Genomic DNA, 15,476 nt, shown 5'->3' with positions numbered 1-15,476 from the left:
AAGCACATTACTCAAACCATTTCTCTCAGCAACACGAGTGTTTTTGCCTAAAGAAATGCCACATATTATTTGGAAAGATGCAAATGAAATAAACACAGAAAAATATCTAATCTTTTAAAGAAGTAGTTCATATCATTAAGCTAGTCTGAAGAACAAAGTTTAGTTCCAGATTTTTCCTGGACACCACTAGTCAGTTTCCCAGTGGATGTGTTCAATTTCATCATCAGTTTACCTGATTTAAGATCACTAAGAAATTATTTACCAATGATCAACCATGCATTGATATGATGATAACTATAAATATTAATATTAGAGAAGATTTGGAGATGTTTAAATGAACAGTGATATAAAACTATTTGTATGAAATGTTATTTTACTTATTTTAATAGCAGTGTTTCACCTGCCAACAAACCCTATTGCCCACAAGAGGAGGTTTAAAATGGCACAGTACTGTTTATACTTCAGAAAATAATGTGCGCTGGTTTTTTTTTTATACATATCATTTGTAGATAGTAGATATATTAATGCAGTGAAAAAATACTGTAGGACAAATAGGGCCTTTTTTTGACAAAATGCATTTTTTTTTATCTTTTTCCATACACCTCATATATACCTACCAGTTGTGACACAAAAACGCCACACTTCCACCTGGTTTCGCAGTTTTTCCTACTTATTCCGAAACAAGAGCGCATGTACACCAGACCAAAACGGACGACTTAAAAGAGGCAATTAAGCGATATCACAAACAGCTCGTTTAGCAGACAGCAGCACGGATGAATCAAAGGCTAAACAAACCCCACTGGGCCTTCAAGACAAAAACAACAAAAATAAAAAAAAGGCCCGTTGCTGTGACATTTTGTTTCTCTCACCTCAACGCACGCCAGTCACAATGGACCTGCTTTGTGGAGGTTCTGGGTTCTGATCACCATGGCGATGGCTCTCCGCCACCTAGCTCGCCCCGCGGGGGCCGAGCCGGCAGGTTGCCATCCAAACCCCAGCCAGGAGAGCGGCGGGGAGGGGACTAGGGAGAGTGGAGCGTCAGGAAAAGATACTCCTACAGGTGCCTGGACTGATGTAATAGAACCAAGCACAGGCAGTCCCAGAGGCTCGTATGCAAGCTTTCTACATATTTTCCATCTCTGAGCCAGAAAACAACAGCACCACAAACACGGGCAATTATTCCGAGGGGTCGCTCCAAAAGCTCTGCTCAGAAGGCGTTTCATTCATAACCTTTGAAAGGGCAGAAAATAGAACAAATGGTCCGAGCGTAAAAGGCTCGGAACATCTGGTTGAAGGTAAATCATCTTTACGTGACACACAGAGGCAAGAGATGACATTAGTACATAGCAGACAAAAGGGCAGCTCCTTCTCAGCCAGCGGATCAGCCTGGCTTGTGTTTGCTCATTTGTTTGCCGCTGCGCATAATTGTGTATTATTCAGATCTGGACTGATCAGAGATGCAATAGAGTGCACAGTACATCACTACACACTTATCAGAGCCGGCTCGCCACACTGCCTTAAAACAGCAAATAAACACGGCCTCTAAAACACAAGGACTAGGGACAAAAGGAACATAACTTATTGTTATGTGCATTAAAATTGTGGATTAAATCAATTCATTAACATGTCCAGGTCCATACAGCCTATAAACAGCTAATGACTAACCAAGAATCTTCTTCAGAATGGGCTCACAGTCACTGGTGAACGATCCACCAATCACATATGGTTTTCCCGTTCCACGTCTAGCATTTAGCCTGTAAACCATCCACATTCACATCCAATAACATACCTGATTGTTACTCTACAATGTTGTTGTAACTTGGCATACCAAGTTTTGTTTACATGTATTTGCCTTCTCTGTTGTTTTTTTTTTTTTTTCATTTTTGTCTATTCTGTATTTTGTCTGAAATCTCCAAAACTTTTTGTTTTTTGACTCTGGTATGTATTTTGGTTTCTCGTTTGGATTTGTCCATGTCTATTCATTAGTACTCTGGTTATTGTCTGGCCTTACTATTGTTATTTTGCTTTTGTTTAACACTGCACATAATTGTGTATTATTCAGATCTGGACAGATTAGATATGCAATTTACTGCACAGTAAATCACTGCACATTTATCAGAGCTGGTTTGCCACACTGCCTTAAAACAGCTAAAAACACGTAAAAACAAAAGGGTCAGGCAAAGTTAAAATATACACAATGTTAAAAATATATAAAAATTTTAACTTAATGTGTGAGCGCGAGAGTAACACTGTGTGTGAGCTGAAAGTAAATATAACCATATAATAATATATTGTACAGATGAAATACCTGCAGATGATTTGTCGCAAAGTGTGAATATATAGACGTGTGTGTGTGTGTATGTGTCCACATGCTGTAAATCCCTCTCAACTAGTCAACCAGTTTCCTCAGTGTGATAATTCACTAAACTCACTTGTAAGCTGAACACAGCTTTGCCCATGCAATCACTTAATCTTCTCGCAACTGTAATAAATACCTGGCAGCCAACACCTACATAACCACACACTCAACATTACCTGATTAGTGTTCATGGCTAATATCTATCTATAATTTAAAAATTATTAACTTAATCTCAATATATCCAAAGAGTTTATATATCTAGCACTTATACATCTAGCGCTTATATATAGTTCTTATATCTAAAATCATGTAATTATGATAATACAAAATTAATAATAATATTTTCAGATCTAGGCATGCATGTAGGATTTTGGGTGCAACACTTTTTTGTTTAATTTCCTTTCCTCGGTCACACAACAGGTTTAGAAAAAGCCCCGCTGTGGACACGGCCGGCCAGCTGTGAGGGCTTGTGCATGTGCCTGTGTCCCCACTAACCTTGGCCAGTGTTAGGATTACCTTGCATTTACACTCAATGCTCCTTCTTTCCTTAAGACTTATTAAGAATGATAATGAGCTCGGAAAGGGGCAGCATGTCCCTTTCTCTGTCTTGTTAGCTTGCGCTCTCTCTCTCTCTCTCTCTCTCTCTCTCTCTCTCTCTCTCTCTCTCTCACACACACACACACACACACACACACACACACACACACACACACACTCTCTCTCTCTTTCTCCCTCCCCATGCCTCTTACTTGCTCTCACTTGCTTGCTCCTTCCCCCTTTCTCTATTCCTCCTGTATTGAAAGGGACCCTGGACAAATTACCAAAAAGGCCATTTTCATCTATGAAGTGAAGGCTTAAATCGATACTTATTTCATGCCTTCAAAATCAAGCCTATATTACCGTTGTCGTCGTGATTTGTTTATTTTGCTCAAGAATTTTTCTTTTTCTTTTTTTCCCGCCTGCTCTTTTCGGTCAAGGGGAAACGCTCAGGACGCAATTCACCTTGAACCTCAATTATATTGGATTTCTCCACTGGTTGATCAAGCATGCAAAGAGGACATTTCCCCCTGCACTAAAATAAAAATAATAATGATGATTAAACAAACATGAGGCTCAGCGTGCTCCTCTGTTGAGAGAAGTAGATTTTACAAGGCCTACAATGGTGTGAAGATGGATACCAAATCATTACATCGTGCAATTTACAAAGTGGAGGTGTGAAAAAGCAATTACACTACATCTTGAGCTCTGTCAGGCAGAGTGTGGAATTATGAATGTACATCTGTACCGCAAGGGCTCCGGGTTCAAAGCCAAGGTCAGACAAAAAAAGAAAAAGAAAACATCCCTCGAGCTGTGAAAGTTTTCTGTGGCACTGCTCAAAGAACACTGCTTTAAAGAGTTTGTAAATTATGAAAATATCTAATATTACATCGCAAGACACTTTGTTTAGATATATTTTGGTATATAAATTGCTAGAACCTTTGAATGCCTGACCTAAATTGGAGTAACAACAACAAAAAAAAGAGTCAAATTTGTTCTCAGTTAACCATTTAGAAAACATTTTATAATGACCATAAATAATTAATGTGCTGTAAAAGAGAAAAGCTAAATTCTCTTTGTTCATGGTTGATACTGTAGTGTGTATTTATATAAGTATAGGGATTTAAGGCTATTTTTAACCGAACTGAAAATAACAACAGTTGTGTACCTAATGTGTAAAATGCATCCAAACTGTCCAGCATCATGAGAACTATAGGTCTGTTTCCTATTGACAAGGAAACAATACATATGCTGACAGTGTTGGTTACTAAAAGAGTAAATGCTGCAAATGTCGCTTGGTGCTACTGGACACAATATTTCACATTCTGACTAGTTAAACTGTTGCACAGACTTAAAAAAAAGTTTGTGAGTTTGTGAAAATCTTTAAAACTAAATTATGCACGGCCAACAACACAAAAACAATAATATATATATATATATATATATATATATATATATATATATATATATATATATAAATTTTGTGTAACTAAGTATTGTTGCTATAAGTTTTTGTATACTTTACAATTCCAAGACAGTAAATTTGTGGATTGAATTATCTGAACAAGAATGTTGATTTAAAGTAACAATCCATGAGTTTTTGGTGAAATTGCACCAAGCATGCTAAAAAGTACTTTTAAATGTACATTTTGTGGTTCAGTCTTTTTTCAGAGTGGATGAATCTGGTGATTTGAGTGACAAGTCTGTTGCCTTTTTTTTTTAGCTCATCAGCTATCTTTAGTTCTAACTTTGCATTTCTTCAGTTTATCTGTTCTGATATCTTTATGTTCACAGTAGTCCTTGTATCAGCATCATTAGCAGCACCACGGTTTTACAGGTAACCAGAAAACCTATTATAGCGAATATATGTGGCTTTGCAGGAATGGTAGCAAAAGCACACTGATGACATTAATTATAATGTGTTCATCCAAAAGACTATCTGTTTGAACACTTTATTTTTTATATAAATAAAAAAACAAGTATGTTTTAATCCTGAGAGTGTCTTGTAAATGTAATGTAATTAGTCCACTGGTGTTTATAGTGGTTAAATTCCAAGTGTACTTAAAATACAATTAAAGATATATACCTAAATACTCTAGTAGTATACAAAATAAAGTATTAAGCTATGAATATTGTTCACTTTAAAAATAATAAAAATATATAAATCTATTAAGCTACTGTTTTAGAGGGAGTAAACTAAAAGTGTACTTTTGTGAACTAAAAAAATGGAATAGGACATATATTGAAAAACTAGCAGCATCCCTGTACGTTTGCTTGTTGTAAAATTTTAAATAGCTCAAAACAAAGCAAACAAGTGAAAAGGGTGGCACGGTAGCACCACATCTCCATGGGCCCGGGTTATAGTGGGTATAGTATAGAACACTAAGAATGTGCTGTTACTGGTGCATTCTGTCCTTGTTTACAAATAGTGTGATAAATTTATTGTGTGTATTGTGAAATGTCTATAAAAGTCATGGTATAATGTTTTTACCATATAGCCCACACCTAATATAAAAACAAATCCATAAACTAAAAAATATCCTAGATATGAATAGCCAGATATAACTAGCATCTATACAATTATACTGTAGTTCACAGTATAGTTGTACAAAATAATACGTCTACACCTGGTTACCATTTGTCATAATTGTTTTCTTTTAAAACAGTAGATAATTTTTTTATGTTTTAAAATACTGTGGGACCTAATATGCATCTAAACATAGCTGTTTTATTTATATACTAAACTTTCATGGTCTTAATAAAAAATTGCTACCTCTATGTATACTAGAACAACAAAAGTTTAACAGCTAGCATGGTGTAGTTGATAACGTCAGCTAGGTCTACAGGCACTGAGTGAAAGATGAGCTGTTGAAGGGAGGGAGAGGATGAATAAAAGGTGGAGGAAGAGAGGAAGAGCGGAGGGGGAGGAAGGAAATAAGGGACAGATGGACGTGGCAGTGCTTCATCAACACTGAGACAGATGAGCACCTGTAAAAGTGCTGGGCCAGTGTGAGATGGCTGGCTGTCCAGATGGAAGCACACCTTCGGACACAAGCCACATGCCACCACGCTCCACACACACACCACAGGGCGACCGAGACCACCGCTGCTACACACACGCCACCGCTCACACACTAACCAACAATTACATATGGCCTGTCGATAATCGGAATGAGCGAAGGAAAGCTGGGAACACTGAACAGCCAAAACAAAGCCAAATTTCTATACAACAGGATACAGAATGCCTTTCAAATAGCTGCTGGTTTAAGATGCACAGCTTACCACAAGATAAACAAGATGGAACATAAAGGGTTCAAAGGGGTCAATATCAATATAGCATGCCTTTAAATTTCATGCAAACACAGTGTACTAATACAGTTTCCAAGATTTACTCTGAATGAACATATCATTACACATATAGAAAAGAATGTTAAAGCTTTAATTTAGTACTTTTGCACTTTGTATATAGTTTTCTTGTTGATGCTGGGGAGGGAGGGGGCATGTCTGTAGTTCTGCATAGTTAAGCTGAATAACTCTTCTATTTCACAAGTGCTTCTGAACCACTTAAAACACAACTATACTGCAATATAGTTTTAATTATGTTTTTTTTTTAAGATTTGGCCATTTCAATTATTCATTTAACTATTTTAATACAAATATCAAACTATTTAAACATGTCTAATAATTTTCTTTCCACGCTGACATCTTGGGATAAATGCCGCCTTAAGAAAGTAACCTTTCATATCACTGACATCACAACCTTCACACTATTTTATACTCAAGGGACTGAAGTCTTTTTGCTTCATGCTCAGCAAAAATAATATTATATTCCATTAATATTTCTTATATTGTGTCCATACTTAGCTGAGGTAAAGCTCAAGCTGTGCCCCCTGTTGTGGTAAAATATTGAGGTAATTAAATTATTTTTTTAGAAAATGTAAAGTTTACATCAAATTCCAATTTCCACAAAAATAATCCAACCTGTCATTGTCAACAAAAAGTGTGAAATATATAAAGGGATTAAGCTGGGAAAGCATGTTTTCTGCGCAATCTAAAATCTTATAAATATGAAAGTTATGGAACACTAAACTGCAAAGTATTCTGATAAAGACCCCAGATAATCATCACAACTGAAAGTGTAGGCTATGTTTATGGTGTAAAACTGCAGCAATACACAAGCATACACTACACATATGTGGCTGTAACGTAAATTACACAGAAATACTGCAAATGGCTAGAATGCAAGTGATAAAAAGAAATTGGACAGAAAGCTAACAGACATAGAAAAAAAGCCTAAAAATGAGTTTATGTGTTTACCTTCACTCAGATACCACAGGCATCTTAAATATGAGACGGCTTTCCTCGAATGATTGGTTTAACTGCAGACAGAAAGGAGAGAGAGAGGGGAGGAAAAAAAGAGTAATTAATTACTTATGTGAGCCATTGCATGAGAAAGACAATAAACCTGCCTGGTCGCCATGGATATGGCATATTTGCTCTGAAAACAACACAATAATTAGCAAAGAAGAAGGATCCGGCGAGAATCAGCAGACCCCAGGGTTTAAAGAACCACTGATCTCGCTGACTCTCTCAGTCTGTCCCTCGCCTTCAGCGTATAAGTGGTAAAACCCACACAAACAAACACAAAACACAGATTTACCTTTCATTCCTAAATAAAAAATGCATTTTAAAAGGTTAGATGAAACAGCAAGGTAAACAATCTTTATTCATGTTAATTGTGACATAATGAATTGCCAATTATCTGTGTTTATCCTTGTGAATGCACTTTCTTCTGCATTAGTCGAGGTGCGGCGAATAAACAAACAAATAAATAAACAGACCCACAGAAATAGGCAAGGTTGGCCAGGACGTGGGATAAGCACCATTCGCGAGACATCTTGCATCTAATCTAATCAACCCTGCCTCATACGCTGCTTTGTCATGGACTGCTGAAAGTAGCTCACAACAACACAAGGGAGACCAGGGAGACACAACAAGAGTCATCAGAGGATTCGGTACTCAGTGTTCAGAGCCTCTGGGATTAACCCAAAATCCTTAGGCTTGTCCTGTATCTAGCAAGCAGAATATCACAATATGCCAAGATAGGAAGCTGGCAGCTTAAAGCAGCCATTAGAAAAAAGTGAAATGTAACTGGGAAAGATGCAAGTTTCAAGTTCAAAGTGAGTCTGGGAAATATATAAAAAAAAATTGATATTTTATGGCTGTGTATTAGCATAAACTTCGCAATACGTCACAATACAGGGGTTAAAATATAACATATTGCAATATAATTTGATACTGTAAGCAACTAATTGATTAAATTTAATTTTACGGGAAAAAAACAGTCATAGTATAACATTTATATCACATTTATAAAATCAATAAAAGTACAATAAAAAGTTTACTTTTTATGCAATCATAAATGTGGGATCTAACGACAGACTACAATACTGCTGTCTAGTGGTCAGGGTTTAAACACAACACTAAATAAATCACTGTCTGCCACTGTTCTTTACTTGTAAACAAATCATTTAAATTAATACTATGTTTTTAAATATTAGTAGTGTTGCAAAACAATATATTGCAATATTTCGATATATCAATATTTTCTTATATTCCAGTGGAAAAGGTGTGTTTTTTAGAGGGATGATTGAATACAGTTTTGCTGTAAAATCCTCAAAATTTAAATGATGAAGAATTGCGACTTTATTTCGCTATCTTAAACCACACAATCCAGTGAAGTTTGTGGAGTCATTAAAATGTGTAATTTATTACTTATATACCTACATAGTCAGATATTTATATAAATATGAGGAATGTAAATTATGATATTTCAGTGTAAACGTATACTTAATACTTAATTTACGTATCAAATTCTATCACATATTTTGCTATTTCTCATAAACATATCGAAACTGATATTAAGTTTTAAGTCCTAATTTACAGGTACATGCAGTGTATTCACTCTAGTCTATTCCCTTTTATCATCTCCAAGTGCATGTGTTCAGGAAAAGGACTGCCATAAATGTGCGTGCTGCATTGCAAAGCACTGTTCACATCCACGTCCTGCATGGTCCTGTGCACTGTGCATTTTTATATTTCAAATTCACTTATGACAGTATTTCAAAATCCTTTAATAGAAGCACTGTAGAAGTTTAGAACTTTATATGCTGTATATTCAGATTAGACAGATTACACTGATTATACTGAAGTGAACACATTGTTTATTTAACAAGGTATGAATTAGGGCTGTACTATATATTATATGTTTCAACATTATTATTGAAAGTGTGCATGTGCAGAAGTCACACTGCAGGAGATGCATTTATTTTTTTCTGTAATCTTGGATACATGGTGTACGTCATTAATAATTAGAATAGATAATCACTTGAACTATTGTCTTCTAAAGAAATCTAGTGAAAATTCCATATTTTTCTTTTTATAGCATAACACTTATTGCTAATGTATACAGCATATATTGTTTTTTTATAATATCGTACAATATTGTAAAGTATTGATTTAACACTGGCAAATTTAACTACTGTGCATGCAATAGGCTGCTGTTTTATCCTAACGCCAGCATAGCCTACTACAAAGCACACAAATTAAGGGAACTCAGACAAGCCAATAGAGACACTCCTGTGTGTTTTCACTCCATGCAAAGTTTCACTTCAGCCAGTTTGTTGCAGTGTCATGAAACATGCAAACATGTCCCAAATCAACCCAATCTGGCTTAATAACCAGACATAACTGTTTTAACAGGTAGACGGTCTGCTTTATTTTTTTTTTTTTTTTGTAATTAAAGAAACAACGCGATTAAAAAATAAACAACAGAATAGGATACTACATGTTAAGTCCAGCCTTCCACCGTTAAAGATAATAAGTGACAATATTTCCAAACCCATTCTAACAGTGAGTAAATAAAGTGTAGAGGACCATGAAGCGGAGAGGCGCGGTGCCGGTGTAACACCGGTTCCTATATCGTACAGCCTAAAAGCCCAAAGCGCTGTTAAAAACACGAAGCCACAAAGTTGACAGACAGTCGTAGCTTTGGATCCCGTACTGTTTATGCGCGAGTCCACTTTCGGTCTGTTCTCCTCGCTTCTGACTGTTAATGATGTTATTTTGGTAAGTGGATGAAACAGGTGAGTTTTCCCCCTCGCTCTGTCTGTCTGCTCCCCCTGGACCCGGACTAACCAGCGCTTGATTCCAGGTCTAACCCCAGCCAGCTCTCTGCATCTCTCTCCCTCTCACTGTCCTGCTCGCTCAAAGTCGACGGGGAGCCGAGAAGCCACTTTTTAATCCGGACTGTCTGCTCTGCGCTTTAGTCGATAGTCGAAAATAAAAGTCTTACCTGCGGGGCTACTTCGTCGCTTTTTGCGCCGAGTTTTCCAACTTACTAGGAGAAAAGCTTGGGCGAGAAAGGCGCACGCTGACGGAGCATGCGTGGTCAAAGTTGGCTCATTTGCTTGTTTTATTATTTCTTTCTTTTATTATTATTGCATTTTCCCCCTATTTCTAACAGAGAGAGAGAGAGGGCGAGCAGCCCGGAAGATGTGCCCTGGAGAGCTGAGTGGGGAAGAGGAGTGCTTAATTGAATTTCTCGCCGTGCGGAGGCGCAGGGAAAAGCTGGAGCGGACCGTCTTCAGCCTGACCTGTCAGTTCAGCGCCCGGGGCTTTCTTTACCCGCCCGTTTTCCGACAAATCACGCCCACGCCCCTTAGCATTGGCCGGAGCCGGATGGCGTTATGCGCTGGGATTGGATAAGTGGCTTCGTAACCTTGTAGATGAGCATGAACTGTAAGCCAATCCAATCGCAGGAGAGGCGGGGCTAGTCCGAAAAGAGGTGGGAATGAAACTTCAGCACTTTAGAGTAGACTATCAATACTTGTGTCTTTTTTTTATTTACAAGTATTTGATTAAAATTATATAACAATAAATTGATTCCTAAATGAATAATGATACTAGTATATACACTTGTATGTTTGAGGGGAGATAAAACCTTGGGGGAGAAATAGCCTCAGTTTTTTATAGGGCTGTCAACATTAACTCATTAACGCAAGCAGTTAATCTGAAAACTTTAACGCATTTTATTAGGTCACAGTATATTGTTGTGATTTATACACTTATTTTTAAGGGATACCAATAATACAAATCAGTGTTTCTAATATTCTCAACTTTCTTTTATTCACATTTATATACTCACTGTCAAAAGCTTAGTCTTAAGGAAGAGAAATTGTTTTTAAAATTATTTACACCAATAGTTCTTTATGTTCTCCATTTTAACACCAGCAGTCAACAATATTCTGCACTCATCCACTTCTGCTACTTCCTGCTATTTCTTAGATGTACATACGAATGCTTAAAGTGCCTGGACTTTAACATTAACACTGAGCATGTGCCCAGCACCTACTCACACTCATAATTCATAACCTGTTTCTACATTAACTTTAGCTCCAAATTATCTCTCTGCACAGTTACTTTTGTTCTGTTATTTGTTTGCACTGTCTGCAAGGATGGGTTCCTCTTACTGAGTCTTGGTTCCTCCCAAGATTTCTTCCTCTTAGAGCAGCCACTATCACTGTGGTGCTTACTCATAAAAGGTTTGGACCCATATCCCATATGAAATTGCACAAACATCACACAATGATGATTAAAAACTTTATTTGATGTGCTTGAATGCGTTTGATGTGTCTTTTAATTTTGGACTGAAACTGAACAAAATATAGCATTTGGCTTAAAACCAAAAAATTCTGTTAATTTTGTCTTTTTTTTTACAATTACATAAATAAAATAGTTTAAATGTGTTTAAAAGAAAAAAGCAATTGCAAAACTGCAGTATTTATCAAACAATTATTTTTTTTTACATCCAGGCTGGTTGCGATTTGATCGTATCACCAAAATAACACTGATCCAAATATTTGATCCAAATATTTGGCAGAACACTAAACATTTAATTTTGCCATATTTATTACCTTTAAACTAGCATTTTCAGCAACATAATGCTCACCCACACACAGTCAGCAAAGGTTTCCCAGAAATGTCTAAAATGTTTAGGAATGTTTAGAAACATCACCAGATTTAAACAGCACTGGAAATGTATGTTTAATGTGTTGGGAAATATCCAGCCTATATAGGAAATGTGTTGACAGCAGTAAAGAAGCAGTTAAGCAATTCATTTAGATGATTATGAGAAAAGATAATAAATATGAACCAAACCCAGCTTATTAAAACATGCAATTTTCCCAGACCATTAAATAATGTTAAGAGGTTACTAGGAAAACCAACCCATATAGGTATTGTTGTATATTAATAAATATGAACTCTAAACATGATAAAGATGAATGACAAACCATATCAGTGTGAACCATGTGTTCATCATCAGAAAGAACTTCTTCACTATTCAGACTTCCCATAACAACTCCAACAGTGGTTTTAAAAGATATCATAGTTTCTGTAAGTGTGCACTTTTCACCTTTTACATGTGATCGTCAATGAAACACAAATAGGGAAGTGAACGATTTCTGTGAATATTGCTGCTTTTGACCTTCACCGCTCTCTACACTGCAACGCTGGGAATAAATGAGTACTTCTTTTATGAGCTTTATGTTCCCATACAAATGTGCAGGTACTGATAAGGTATGTACTGAAACAACACTTTAATAACATGATCTGTTAATAACATGAATTATAGGCTATAAATATATTCTTGCTTCCCTTTCCTCACTTCCTTTTACTTTAAGAGTCATGTGCAGGTATAATATGTTTTTTTTTTGCGTGAGAGGCTGTTCTAGGAGTGACTCCCGAGGGACTGAAGGAGAAGTGATAATGTGTTTTAACCCTGAACTTCCCCTTATCTAAATTCTGCAGTCTTGTGAACTATTGACAAACAGATTATTGCCAATTAGCAGTTTTGTGATGGGCCCTGCTCTACATAATAAAGAATCAGAGGTAATCGATTGCACAGTCAACTAACAAGGTAGGGCAGTGATCTGTGTGTGTCACAGAGGGTCAGACTGGACACTGATGAGTACAGTACCACAAAAGTTTCACATACAATTTAATTAGACATTATATTTCATTATAGAAATAATATTAAATTATATTAAAATCATGGAACAATCTCATTTCAGTGTGATGGATAATTAACACTGAAAATAACATTAGAAATAATGTTAAAAAAATACAAAATACAAAAGGTTAAGCTCAAGGCAAAAAGCCACTGGTCAAAGCCTGGAGAAATAAAAAGCGTTCATGATCTTAAGAATACCACATCATTTTTCAAACATGGTGAAAGCAGAGTTATATGGCATGCATGACTGCAAATTTCACTTGTGTTAACTGATAATGTGAATATTGCAAGAAACAGAAGTGTAAATTCTTATATGTACAAATATATTCTGTCCTTTTTGCTCAGATTCAGTGTATATGGATAATGACAAAAATAACCATGACAGTTCCATTTTTACCTTTCATTCCATAAAAAATCAAGACTAAACATCTCAGACTGCCTGCATTGAGTTAACATTACAGCATAAAGTACCAGAAGCAAAGCAGATTAAATTGCAAAACTGCACTAGCCACACATTAAGGAGTAAATAGGTTTAAACTAAATCCCTTAAACCACTTTGAACTACTATATATGAATATGAATATTCTTGTCATTTCATGGCCAGTATTGTCGCCTAATGCCAGTTTAGAGATGACTTACCTTTAAACCTTTTGCAACATATCAATGGCCTTTTACACTTTGGGCTATTAATGCTGAATAGAATAATATTTCATCTCTACTAGTTGATAAATATTACAAGACATGTTCATAGTTCAAATCCCCATCCTATTATAGCCAGTGGGATACTGTTACAAATCGTACATATTTAATGCTAAGCTGGCCCACTGTGTTCAGAGGCACTACTCATGTTCTGCGGTTCAAACTGTTGGGTTCGACACTTTTAAACAGTCGGTTTGAACATCATGTCACAAGAAAGTGCTTCTCTGAGGTAACACAAGGCAGCTGCCTGAATGCACACGGGAAGCTGAGGAGGATGTTTATAGTAGCACCAATCTCAATACTTTAAATACATTGTTGGTCATATGCTTTGCCGTACTGCACTTATACCAACAAATGTCATACCAGAGAAACATTAATAACAGGTAACGGCAATAGCAGTTTATAGAGCTTTGCAATGCTTTTAAATATATTTATACATTAACTATGCATTTTGACATTACGTTAGAGGTGGAGTGATGGAATGCAGATGTTGAACGCTGATCATGCCACTGATTCTGCATACCCATCAGTCAATTCCCCTGATGTTGCAATACGGTGATACAGAATAATAATGTAGTAAGAAAGGCCAAAAATCAATACATTATTCTGCAGATCACTTGATTCAGTAATGACCAGCACAATTATTGCCATCCATTGATTTATTAGGGCTGCTCTCAAGGGCAGACCCAACAAACCCTGAGCCTACTGCCTCCTCCACCACTGCCATCTCTAATTATGAAACATTAAAAGCTAATAACAAGGTAGGACAAGGTTAGAAGAGCCATACTGCTAAGCTGAAGCACTTAAAGCAATTATTTCCTTTTTTTGTCAATCTGGCCTTTTTTTATCGCGAGTCACGCTCTCGTATTAAGCTCAAAAGCATATTAGGAAACACTCTGATAAAATGCTAAAAAGGGTTAGTGATCTAACGTCATGTCTCTTAGCAGCAGCATTATCATATATATATATATATATATATATAACTCACACCAGCATGTTGTCTGCGTATTTTGAGAATTATCTAGCAATAAAAAAGGGATCTATTTTCACACAGTGGTCAGACCTGAAAGGCATGGGCACGTATTTAAACAGCAAGATATTTTAACTTTCAGACAAAACTATGCCAAAACTAATGCCACTCCTGTAAGTGAACAATAGGAATTGACAAATCTGATGAATACCACCTTCAGCGTCCACATTGACTATGTGATAAAGCGCTGTCCATATGGCAAAGCTAATGTGTAAGCATTTTCAACATAAAGACACCTGCACCCTGTGCAAGCAGAAACCCCTGACGCTGGATTTACTGCATATTAACACCTCTAACCAGCTGAGCAGAGACATTTTGACCCTTCAGTGTCCGAGTACGACCAGTGCCTCTGCTGAAAGAGTGCCACCTAAAAAGTCAGCCTTAAGATAAAAAGATTTAAGAAAGAGCCATAGTATTATTCTCTCCTCAGTCCCCATACTTCACATTTTCAAGAAAAAAAAAAAAAAAAAGAATGGTCACTTCTGTTACCTGAAAAAACTTTCCACGGAGGGTTCTTTAAAATATAATTTGTAAATACAGATTTTTATTTTATATAAATAAAAAACACCTGAGCCAATAAATGCTTATATGAAATAAGATTCCTCTACCGAAGGCTAACACTCCTTAATACACAGTGTCACATTTGTGCCATAAATAGGTAACAGAAGGCAATTCATCACTGAAACTGCGCTGTCCACTGAGGGAGGTAATGATTATGACTGACCATGTCTGGATAGAATTGTCCATATGACCAGACAAACAAGTCTGGCAGAAATCAT

Source organism: Astyanax mexicanus, chromosome 13 (assembly GCF_023375975.1).
Source record: "Astyanax mexicanus isolate ESR-SI-001 chromosome 13, AstMex3_surface, whole genome shotgun sequence".
NCBI lineage: Eukaryota > Metazoa > Chordata > Actinopteri > Characiformes > Acestrorhamphidae > Astyanax > Astyanax mexicanus.
The sequence above is the reverse complement of the archived record's forward strand: the minus strand, read 5'-3'. Positions refer to the sequence as shown.